This window comes from Ceratotherium simum, chromosome 13, assembly GCF_057802395.1.
Source record: "Ceratotherium simum simum isolate JZ-2026a chromosome 13, ASM5780239v1, whole genome shotgun sequence".
Lineage (NCBI taxonomy): Eukaryota > Metazoa > Chordata > Mammalia > Perissodactyla > Rhinocerotidae > Ceratotherium > Ceratotherium simum.
Genome location: NC_141912.1, coordinates 27,585,228 through 27,595,345, shown reverse-complemented (window position 1 = coordinate 27,595,345; position 10,118 = coordinate 27,585,228).

Sequence of the window (10,118 nt, the reverse complement as noted above, 5' to 3'; positions counted from 1 at the left end):
AGAATTTTAAATATATCCCAATATGTTCAAATCTTGTTTGGCATTTCTTTATTTTTTATAAGTTGGGAAGAAGATGGCATGAACCTTTTGCAATTTCTGGAAGACTCTGATTGATATAAAAATCAGCATCCTGAGGATATATGCCAATTGCTAACAGCTGTTATCTGAAGCTTTTTAACTTTCCATATTAAACATTTTTTCAAGATTTAATTTTTTCTTTACCATGAGTAGGTGTTACTTAGTAATTTAATTTTTAAAAGTAAAGATAAATTTAAACAAATTATTTAAAGTGGTGAACAGAGCCAAATGCTGCTCAGATATGAAAATATTAATTAGGAAATGACCGCTAGATTTAACAACAATTTTTATATATGATAGGATAGAGTTTCATCTTGACATCTTACAGGTCAAGCTGGCAGACATTACCTGTAAGAGGTCTGATTCCACAAACTACTTCAGGACAGTGGAAAGCCCCCTTTTAATTGTGTTCTATAGCATAGTGATTGTAATCATGGTTTTGTACCTCAAGCTCCTGCATGAGCTTTCTTCCTACCAAAGCTTCCTAACCTCGCTTCTTACTTCTCACCGAACTACAGAGGATCAGGGCTGTACTACCCCACCTTTTCTCAATGGGTATCTGAGTTGTACTTTGCATTTCCACAGGCAGGGCATATGATTTCCAGAAAAAGAAACTTGATTACAAACCCCTCTGAAGCAGAATTTGAGCAATATTCCCCTTAGGTGCCCTGCATTAGTCCCCTGTGTTTCAGTCTCTTTCCCTTATAACTTTCTTATCTTCCTGACCCTTCAGCTCTAGGGCTCTTCAGGTGATCTTATTGTCCTCTGTGCCTGTTATTCCAGTTTCTCTCTTCTTCCCTACATGTACAGATTGGGCTAAATCACTGAGTAGTCTGGGGATTTACTGTTCAAGCTTGGAATATCTTTGTTTAGATCATTTTTAATATTCTGTGGTTTCAGAAAGAGGAGAGACTGCAGCAAATCTACCAGGAAATAAATTTGCAATTTGAGTACGATGAAATCACACCATCCACCATCCATGCATCTGTTGTCTCAACAATTATTTAACAAACGTCTTTTCTATTCTGGGCACTGTGCTATGCACACTGTACACTGTCTAGTGGGTGAGACAGACATTTAAACAAAAAAAGAACACAAATAAGTACATGATCACGAATTTTGTTAAGGGATATGAAAAATGTAGAGCATCATGAGAAAAACCACAGGAAAGAATTAACATTAAGTGGGAGATTAGAAAACGTGTCTCTGAATAGATATCTTTGGGTGAGTAAGTGACATTTAGGATAAAACCTGAGAGAAGTGTAGGGGTTAGGCAGGAGAAAAGTGAAGGAAAGGGTATTCCAGGCGGAGTGATAAGCGTATGTGAAGTTCCCAAAGCAGGAAGAACCAGGGAAGTTGGAAAAATTGAGAGAAGGCCAGTGTGACCTGAACAGAAGCGAGCAAGGGAGACAGTGCGGAAATGGCACTTGAAGAGGTTGGCCAAATCACACAGGCATTGAACACACACCATGTTTAGGGTTTGAAATTTTACCCAAATTGCAAAGGGAACCTATTGAAAGTTTATAAGTAGAGGAGGGATGTGATCTGCTTAATATATTTGAAAGATCATTCTGGCTGCTCTGGAGAGAATAGGTGAGCAGACCAGTCAGCATGAGACATGGTGCTGGCTTGGACTAGAAGAGAGGCGATGGGAATGGAGGGGTAGATGGATCCAAGACATATTTTGGAGATAAAATCGTCGAGACCTGAATGATTTGGATACACACTGTGAGGGACATGTAGGATGACTGACTACTTCCAGTTTGCCTGGAACTTTCCTTTTTCAGCACGGAAAGTTTCTCCTTTCTGGGAGCCCCCTCAGTCCCAGGCAAACCTGAACAGCTGGTGACAGGGAAGGAAGAAGGATGATTTTCATGCTCCTGACTTGAGTGATGGGGCAAATGGAGACAATGTTTATTGAAACTGGGGAGATTGGGGGAGTAGCAGGTATTGTGGGAATGACAATTCAGCTTTTGCATGCTAAGCCTGGACATAAACCTGGGCAGGCGAAATGCCTGAGGTAGAATGTTTTTCCCTTCATATTAGAGTCAGCGGAAGAATTTGGCTTTTTAAAGGACTGTAAAAAATATCGGCTTTATGTCCACAATGAGTAACTCTCTTTCCTTGTTCAAGATTTTAACTACAAATGGTAAAGATTCTGGAATTTTCTCTTTCTTACAGTAAATCTAATTCATAGGAAATCATTTGCTAATTCTTTGGTTTATTTCCCATTTTTAACACTTCTATTCTTTCCGTTGTCCATTTATTTAAATACTGCAAGGTTAACTTGTACATAATTTACTCAAAGGAATAGGGAAAACTTTTAAGAAAACCTCCAATCTTGCAAAAGTTTTGACAGCCAATTTGTTTGAATCCACATTAACTGGAATAAAAATAATTTATTAGTAGATGTCTTCCTAGCAAAGGTGGCAGATCAGTCTTGAAAACTGAATATTCTAAGTGCAAGCTTCTGTAAAGAGTGTGTTTTGACTAGAACAATGTCCCAGGTTAAATATAAAAAGCAATACGAAAGCTGGAGAAAAGAGACTTTGAGGAGACAATTTCAGGGCATTCAAGTAGAGCAGAGAAATGAGGGACAATACCACACATTGCCATGAACATGAAGATTTAGGTGACTCTGTTCTCCAACAATATTGCTGATTAAGTTCAAATTAAATAGGGATAAGATCGGTATTTAACATTGATCCCTAGGAGGAAAATTATCTTGCTGACCATGTAAGCAAAACTCTGCCCCAACAACTTTCTGCAGTGGAATCATTCACCTGATCCTTTATTTTAAGACCCTTCTAAGAAAATTAACACACTGATCAAAACAACATAAGATAAAGAAATCTGAAGAAGTCATTTTTTCCCTATAGACCTCCCCTCTAAATAAGCAGTGAATATATTTTAGAATTCTCTGTCTCTTACATATTGAATTCTTTATGGATAAAATGATATGATGCCTGGATTTTGCTCTAAAGTACAGGAGGAAAAATGTTGGCATATATATAAAAAGAGATCGGCAAAAATATTCCTAATTCTTGCATTTGGGTGATGGATGCATGAGGCTACATTGTGTTGACTTTCTTTACATTTTGTATGTTTAAAGATTGCCAATAAAAATTACAAAATGTTTAACTTAGCTTCATCGCATAAATATGCCAGATGTTATGGTCCCTGCACAGGAGGAATTAATAAAATGGTCAGGGAAAGTATAAGGAGATAAGCAAAGACATATATAACTCTGCTGACAAGAAAAGCTGAGGGAGGCGTTTACTACCCTATTTGTCAGAAATTCCTTATCAATAACCTAAAGGCTTGTAGGTAAAACTACAAAATTGAAGAACATGGCGGTCCACGTGTTCACAGCTGCGTGGGAAGCGCTCACTCGCCTGCTGGCCCCAAGCCTTCACCACCTGACCAACTACTTGAGGACTCCTCGTCAGCGACGGCCCCGCACTCTGAGCTTTAACTTTTACTTTATTCCCCGGAAAGTGCAGCCCGTGGAGCACAAGTTGGTGGCGATGCCACTAAACCTGACATGCTGCTCGAGGTCCGGGGCTGGGGGCGAGGGGGGCGCTCTCTGTAGGTTTACGTAACTCCTAGTTTCTGTTTTCTAAAATCGTTGACAGTTGAGTAAGAATAATAATGGCAGACACTTACATAGCGCGGACTCTGCCGAGCACTCTTCAGAGCGCTTTACAGGCACTAGTTCGTGGAACCCCAGAACGGCGCTTACAAGGTGGGTGTTCTTACCTTTCTGCCTGCGCAGGGTCACACCGCAGAGTGGCCGAGCTGCCGTTTAAACGGGGCCATCTGTCCCCACAGTGCATGCTTTTAACTACCACGCAGTATTTCAAACGCAGAAATTTCCAATTATTTTCCCCTAAAGTTCAATGGAGATGCAATCAAGTTTGATAGAGTGGTTTATTTTAGGCTTGAGCGGGAAACCTGTGGTGTCAAAAGCCTTAAAGCGAAACAGCGCGGTGAAGGCCAGATGCCACTCTTAGGACCAAATTTGCCAAATACCAACCCAAAAGCCGTGAAACAAAATTTGCTCAGCGCGCAGGGAACGGCCTCCCTCGAGTTTTCTGGCGGCTTTCGAAGGACATTACTCTGGGCTTCGGTTCTCTAGATGGGGAAGCTGTGGATGTACCTAGCTCTGTAGAGCGCTAGCCCGTGGCTCTTCTTCCCTCGGTCACAGTCCCTACGTCCATTCAAATCAGCTGCCCAGAGCTGCACCTTTCCCACCTGAAGGAGAATCTTGACTAATGTTTCAAAACTGCCCCTGTTTGCAGCCGCGAGGCAGCTGGGGACCAGGTCCCGTCCACGCTCTCCTGGAGAATTATGTGTCTCCAGACTCACGGAGAAGAAAATCAAGGAAGATACCTGGTGAAATCTTGGGAATTTCGGCGGTGGTAACAGGGCTGATGCCTGTCTCGCTTTGCTGGGATGCGCACTTGGGTTTCTGAAATGGTGAGTCTATGGTGTGAGATCCCAGGAAAGCTGCCCAATCCTCCCTTTTGCTGCATACCCCTCCGGTTCTTTTCGGTAGGTAAACAAACTGTTAACAGGGGAACTTAGGATTTGGAAATATTCAAATTCGGGTTGGGGGGTGGGGACATTAGGGTGGACAGTGACCAGGCAGAGGTTCCAACATTTTCCCACGTTAAGATCAGGATCCTAGCAGGGCCATAATTTTCACCCACCCAAGTAGCTTTCTGATGTTCCCAAGACCACAGTGGACAAAAGGCCTCTTCAAATGGCCCTCTTCTTGTTTCCGGGAGACCAGAGATAGGAAAAATCTGGTGGAGAGCTAGTAGCTGACATGTTCTCTTACCCTGGAATGCAAATGAGCTGGATGCAGAAGGAGCTTCCTGGAAATTGGCCCAGTGCTGGAACATTCCCTGGGTATTAATTGGACCTTGAGATTAAGGCCCTTATCCCTCTGCCAAGTGAGGCTGGCTTGGTAGTTGCAGGAGTTGCTTTTCCAGAGTTTTTAATGAACCAATGCTCACTTGCTATTTTGCCCTTATTTCTTTATTTTTACAACTTCTGTTTCCTATTTTAAAAGAAATTACAAACATTCCTAAAATTCTACCTTTAACATTACTTTTAAGAGAATACAAAACTCTCATATCCCTAGAGTTAAAGAATAGAATCTCAAAATATCCTCTTTCCATTTTCTGGAAGTGACTAGCTGTCCTTGTTGAAGGACTTCGGAATCACAAGATTTTGGGTCAGGCTGTGCCTTATCAAGGGCTCGTGTTGGTTGATAAACCCGTGCCAAAGGCTGGGAACCAGCATTTCCACTAAGATAAAAATACCTTATGAGAAATTACGTTAAACTTTGACATGGCTCTATTTGTTTTATTTAGTGTTTGAAGACAATTCTCAGAGAAATGTCTGCTTCTCAATGAATTATGGGGGGAAAAAAAGGCCAAACACTCTCCTTCCCCTTTCCCAGATGATGTTTCAGTGATTGATCTTCAGACATTTTACACTATTTTTGTCTTTTCCAATTTCATTCAAAATGCTCTTCTTTCATTGGGGCTTGCATTCAGGTCTTTCAGATTGTGGATGTCAATTGCTCGTTAAAGGCAGACACTAACTTAACCTTTTCCTCACCTCCAGAGTTCTGGCAAAGCTATTGCTTAGTTGTAGATATTAAGTGTTAATTTCTCCTAATTGGCTTGAAATGATCAGGTGATTAAACAAGAATGCAAGCTGGTCTATCCCAGAAAAGTGACCTGACCATCCAAGTTGCATTGGAGGCTAACAATTCTCTCAATTAACATTACCCACTCTTAACATCATATTCAACAGTGAAAAGCTGAAAACTTTTACTTTAAGAACAGGAACAAGACAAGGATGTCCACTCTTGCCACTTTTATTCAATATAGTATTGGAAGTCCTAGTCAGAGCAACAAGGCAAGAAAAAGAAATAAAAGGCATCCAAATTGGAAAAGAAGAAGTAAAACTGTCACTATATGCAGATGACATGATATATATAGACAACTCTAAAGACTCCACCAAAAAACTGTTAGAACTAATAAACAAATTTAGTAAATTTGCAGGATACAAAATCAATATACAAAAATCAGTTGCATTTCTATGCACTAATAACTATCAGAAAGAGAAATTAAAAAAACAATCCCATTTACAATTGCATCAAAAAGATTAAAATACCTAGGAATAAATTTAACCAAGGAGGCGAAAGACTTATACACTGCAAACAACAAGATATTGATTTAAAAAACTGAAAAAGACACAAATAAGTGGAAAGATATTCAATGCTCATGGATTAATATTGTTAAAATGTCATATTACTCAAAGCAATCTACAGATTCAATGCAATTCCTATAAAAATTCCAATAGCATTTTTCAGAAAAATACAACAAACAATCCCAAAATGTGTATGGAACCACAAAAGATCCCAAATAGCCAAAGCAATCTTGAGAAAGAAGAATGAGGCTGGAGGCATCATGCTTCCTGATTTCAATCTATATTACAAAGCTATAGTAATCAAAACAGTATGATATTGGCATAAAAAGAGACATATATTAATGGAACAGAATATAAGTTCCCAAATAAACCCACACATACATGGTCAATTAATTTACGAGAAAGGAGCCAAGAATACACAATGTGGAAAGAACAGTCTCTTCAGAAAATGGTGTTGGGAAAACTGGACAGCCACATGCAAAAGAAGGAAACTGGACCACTATCTTACACTGTATACAAAAATTAACTCAAAATTGATTAAAGACTTGAATGTAAGACCTGAAACCATAAAGCTCCTAGAAGAAAACATAGGCGGTAAGCTCCTTAACATCGGTCTTGGCAATGGTTTTTTGGATTTGACACCAAAGGCAAAGGCAACAAAAGCAAAAAATAAACAAGTGGGACTACATCGAACTAAAAAGCTTCTGCATAGCAAAGGAAACCATCAACAAAATGAAAAGGCAACCTACCAAATGAGAGAAAATATTTGCAAATCACATATCTGCTTAAGGGTTAATATTCAAAATATATAAAGAACACATACAACTCAATAGCAAACAAAACAAAAACCAATCTGACTAAAAAATGGACAGAGGATCGAGTTTTCCAGAGAAGACATACATAAAAAGGCCAATAGGTACATAAAAAGATGCTCAACATCACTAATCATCAAGGAAATGCAAATTAAAACCACGGATATTACCTCACACCTGTTTGAATGGCTATCACCAAAAAGACAAGAAATAACAAGTGTTGGCAAGGATGTGGAAAAAAGGGACTCCTTGTGCACTGTTGGTGGAAATGTAAATTGGTGCAGCCACTATGGAAAACTATGGAAGTTTCTCAAAAAAGTAAAGACAGAACTACCATATGATCCAGCAATTCCACTTCTGGGTATTTACCCAAAGAGAATGAGAACACTAACTTGAAAAGATATCTTCACTCCCATGTTCATTGCAGCATTATTTACAATAGCTAAGCCATGGAAGCAACCTAAATGTCCATTGATGGATGAATGGATAAAGAAAATGTGGTATATACATAATGAAATATCATTCCACCATAAAAAAGAAGGAAATCTTCTTGTTTGCAACAACACTGATGGACCTTGAGGGCATTACGCTAAGTGAAATAAGTCAGATAGAGAAAGACAAATACTGTATGACCTCACTTCTATGTGGAATCTAAAACAACAAACTGAACTCAGATACAGACAACAGACTGGCAGTTGTGGGGTGGGGTGGGGGAAGTGAAATAGGCGAAGGTGGTGAAAAGGTACAAACTTCCAGTTGTAAAATGAGTCAGTCATGAGGATGTAACATATAGCATGGTGACTATAGTTAATAATACTGTATTGTATATTTGAAAGTTGCTAAGAGAGTAGATCTTAAATGTTTTCATCAAAAGGAAAAAATTTTTTAACTATATGTGGTGATGATATTAACTAGATTTATTGTGGTGATCATTTTGCAGTATATACAAATATTGAATCATTATGCTGTAGACCTGAAGCTAATTTGTCAATAGATCCCAATAAAAAAAGAGTTGGAATTGTGGCACTTCACACTTGAATTAGGTCTTATGGCCCGACACACATTTAATAACTTTTATTACTCCCATAGTTGCCATTTCGTTTAAGAAAACATTGTATGGATAGGCTGAAACCTGGAGATAATTAAATATCATTGGTCTGTAAGAGAAATGATATTTCTATTCACCATGGAAGTAGGAGGTAAAAACTATAAAAAGAGATACGGGAAAACATTCTCTATGACCAAGAAAGTATGAAGAGAGTCTTATTTTTGGAGGATCAAAGGGAGTAGAGCAGAAAAGTGACAGAATGACAAATTAGCAGACTAGATGGCCTAAGGGAGACTTAAATTCACCAATATTCTTACCATAGCTGGGCCAGTTTTTCTTGCTAGTGACAGGCAATTATGTTGCCTTATAAATTCCATAAATCCAGTAGAAGTCAGGAGCAGTGGTCTGAAACCTGCTGCAAATCAAGCTTCTGCACTGAGTATCACAAATGTATTAGCAACAATGAACCAAGTAACAAAAAAGAGGAAAGATTCTTTTCGGGAACACACTTTTCATCTTGGAGGTATATCCATTTTGCATATGCATGTACGAAACTTATTTTTTGTATCATATTCCTGTGTATGCTTGGCACAGGGTTGGCACTTGACAAAGGTTTGAGGAAGGAATGAGTAAGTTTTTAGATTCCTTCCAGTGCTAAAACTGCATTATTTAATGATTATGCCTAGCAAGGTAGAACTGTAGTTACAAGAATTTCAATGTCTAAGAGTTAGGTAAGTGGTGGATGAGTTAATCTTAGAGGAGTCCTGAGTCTGGAAAGGAGCCTGATAATCACCCAGTAGAAAATGTAGATGTTACAATCAGGGCAAATTGACCTCTCTTGAAAAAAGAAATCTAACGAGAAAAACCATCCTTAAACGTGAACAATTTTAAGTATTATAGTCCAGCTGTCAATACAACCCAGGATATAAAAAGGACTAGTACTGGTCCAGAGTACATTCCAACCTTTCCTATACTGATATAACATATCTCCCTGCTTCTACAAGATGTTCTGGTTTATAACACACTCTCCACAAATTCTCCTATAAAAACCAATACCTCATATTCACTCTTTGGGTTTGTTTTTGTTGGAGGCATTGCTTTTATTTCCAACCTTCACTTAGAAAAAATTGTAAGAACAGTATAATGAATACATATACCTTTCACCTAGATTCACCTATCATTGCTTGCCAGTTTTGTTTTCTCCTCCATATATATTTTACTACTGCTATTATTATTTGCTAAACCACTAAAACACTTGAAAGTGTGTTGTAGTACCATGATTCTTCATCCGTAAATACTTCAGCATGTATCTTCCAAAAACATTCTCTTTTGTGACCACAATACAATTATTGACTCAGGGAACTGAACACTTATGCAATACTATTAATTGAATGTATAGTCCATGCTTAAATTATGCCAATTGTCCCAATAATGTCCTTTATATAAATCACTCCAACCTAGGATCCAACCTAGGCTCACACATTGAATTTAGTTGTTGTTTTTCTTTAATCTCCTTTAACCTAAAACAATTCGTCAACATTTCTTTGTCTTTCATAATGTTGATATTTTTGAGGAGCATAGGCCAGTTGTTCTATTGAACTCCTCCCTGCCCCCAAATTTGGTTTGTCTGAGGTTTCCTCTTGATTAGATTCAGGTTATACATTTTTTCCAGCAATACTACACAAGAGATGATGTGTCCTTTTCAGTGAAGCAATCATATCAGGAACCATATGATATCAGTTTGTTCCATTACTAGCTACGTTGTTTGATTACTTGGTTAAGGTGTTGTCTACCAGATTTCTCTACAGCAAAGGTATCATTTTCCCTGGATTATGTTTTTGAATTTAGTCCTATAGCTCTTTTAGGCAGGATGGTCAGGAAGAACTTAATCACCAGCAGCTCCAGGATCAGCTCCTTGATGTGTGTCTCTGGCCTCAGCCACTAATAATTAA